Below are 2,472 nucleotides of genomic sequence, written 5' to 3'. Positions count from 1 at the left end.
GGATTTTCCCCATTATAATCATTTTTAATTGTACTTTGTTTCAATCTGTGTTGTGAGCTACCCTGTGGCCAAGGTGAGTGAGTCTGATCGAGCAGAATCTCCATCAGTGAAGTTTGAATTCTGCCCCTCTAAGTGACGTCATTCCCACTGGATGGAGGCAAAAGGTCTGAATAATCTGTTTCAATCGTTATAATTTCTCGCACTTTCTGTCTGTGCCTTTTTGGAAAATCTTGCTGATAGCAACCTTGAGTCCTAGTTTTGTGAGAAAAAGGACATCAAATCACACCAAAACAATTCACTACAGAAGGACGACATGGTCGTTTATTTGTTTGCACGTTAAGTTATCCTCAGAGTAAGAGAGAGTCCGTGAGATGGCCACCACAGCCATCTTAGATGCCCACCTGCATGGCTTCCTCAAGGAGTCTCAGCCGCCTCTCCCCTAGGACAGCACACAGACAGCAGCATTTCTTACACACCGTTATCAGACGTCGGGGCAGGTGGTTCACTGATTTAGAGCTTGGGAGGGCCGACAAGCTGCCACCCTTCCATCTTGCCTATTTTGACAAAAGCTGCCAGTGTGCCAAGACCAAAGCAGGCAGATGTGCCGATGGCAAAGCTCTGAGCTGAAGAACAGAGAGAAAACAGAACAGAGAGAGAAATGAGGCTTGGTTAGACAACAGAGGAGGTCACAGCCTCTTCTACTGAGTTTGGTGGTTGGGGAATAAGTGGAGGAGGAAGAGGAGGCAAGCCTCTTGCCTCTGGCCGACCAGTACCAACCTCTGGCTCCCAAGAGAGCACCTGATGCACAGCCCCCAATGAAGTAGTTCAATGGATCTTCTGGGGCATCCCGGATCTCAGCGCTGAGGCACATGGCCACCCCAAAAATTGCTCCCAAGGTAGCTATGGAGACAAAAGCCAGGGAAAGGAGGGAGAGAAATCCTCACAGAACTGTCACAAGAAGGCAAAAGTTGGGACAATCCCACAGAAACAATTCTGATAGTTGTGCCATGCTGGGTTGAGTAGCCAGACAAGCCCAGGAACAGACCATGAAGGAAACTGCCATCTCCTGTTATTAATTACAACAACCCTCCCAAGAATCTGTTATTCAAAAATAGAATGCCCTTGAACAGGGAAATTCCACTGAGCCATCACAACTTCTCATCCTTCTTACATTAACTTCTTTAATCCTCTTTCAAAGTCAACCAGACAAGTAGCTAGTAGTGATCCATTTTGGGGGCATTAAATCCAGTGCCTTAATTCTGTCCAGTATCTTCCTAAATGTGACTATGTGTGAAAGGGGCCTAGGAGTCCAGGTAGACCACAAGTTGAACATGAGTCAACAGTGCAATGCAGCAGCTAAAAAGGCCAATGCAATTTTGGACTGTATCAATAGAAGTATAGTGTCTAGATCAAGGGAAGTAATAGTGCCACTCTATTCTGCTCTGGTCAGGCCCCACCTGGAATACTGGGTCCAGTTTTGGGCCCTATAATTCAAAAAGGACATTGAGAAACTGGAGCATGTCCAAAGGATGGAAACTAAAATGGTGAAGGGTCTGGAAACCATAAAGCCCTATGAGGAATGCCTGAGGGAGTTAGGGATGTTTAGCATGGAGAAGAGATGGTTAAGAGGTGAGCCCTGTTTAAATACTTGAAGGGATGCCATATTAAGGAGGGAGCAAGCTTGTTTTCTGCTGCTCCAGAGAACAGGATCCGGAACAATGGATGCAAGCTCCAGGAAAAGAGATTCTAGCACGACATTAGGAGGAACTTCCTGGGAGTAAGGGCTGTTCGACAGTGGAACACACTCCCTCGGAGAGTGGTGGAATCTCCTCCTTTGGAGGTCTTTAAACAGAGGCTGGGTGGTTATCTCTCGGGATGCTTTGATTGAGAGTTCCTGCATGGCAGAAAGGGGTTGGACTGGATTGGAGTGGATGGCCCTTGCGGTCTCTTCCAACTCTATGATTCTAAATGAGCTGCCATTTTATTGCTAATTATGTTGTGGGGTTTTGGGTTTTTTTGGACTTTAGCTTCCAGGACTCCTCTGCTCACACTGACATTTTATGTTGCCACTTCTACCAATTCAGAAGAATCAAACTCATGGCAACTTGCCCTGAATGAATCAGCTGTCATTTTCACCCATACATTTCATTCCTCTTCTGTTTAGCAAAAAGGGGGAAACAGCCACACAATTATAATGTGCAAACATTCACTTGCTGCTCACCTAGGGTGAGTCCAGAGTGTCCACAGCCACTACACCACACTGCCTGTCTTGTTATGTGTTTTCAAGACAGAAGATTTATTATTCAGGGGAGTTTTGTCTCCACTGCCTTCTTCCAAGGCTGAGAGAGTGACTTGCTGAAGGATACTCAGTGGGCTTCCATGGCTAAATGAATATTTCAACCCTGGTCTCCCAGAGTCTGAGTCCAAAGCCCTTATCAGATGAGTCTTGAACTGGGGGACTTCAGCACTGGG

General features: G+C 46.3%; 1 long non-coding RNA gene across 1 annotated transcript; it reads right to left on the bottom strand.

The window, feature by feature from the left end:
• Positions 1-294: 294 nt before the first annotated feature.
• LOC121918412 lies at positions 295-1,145 on the bottom strand. Its single transcript, XR_006101225.1, has 2 exons — positions 778-1,145; positions 295-623 (listed from the first exon to the last, which is right to left on the bottom strand). It is a non-coding gene; the product is annotated as an uncharacterized LOC121918412 (long non-coding RNA).
• Between the last annotated feature and the right edge of the window lie 1,327 nt (positions 1,146-2,472).

This window comes from Sceloporus undulatus, unplaced genomic scaffold (genome assembly GCF_019175285.1).
Source record: "Sceloporus undulatus isolate JIND9_A2432 ecotype Alabama unplaced genomic scaffold, SceUnd_v1.1 scaffold_10614, whole genome shotgun sequence".
Classification (NCBI taxonomy): Eukaryota; Metazoa; Chordata; class Lepidosauria; order Squamata; family Phrynosomatidae; genus Sceloporus; species Sceloporus undulatus.
The sequence above is the reverse complement of the archived record's forward strand: the minus strand, read 5'-3'. Positions and strand labels throughout refer to the sequence as shown.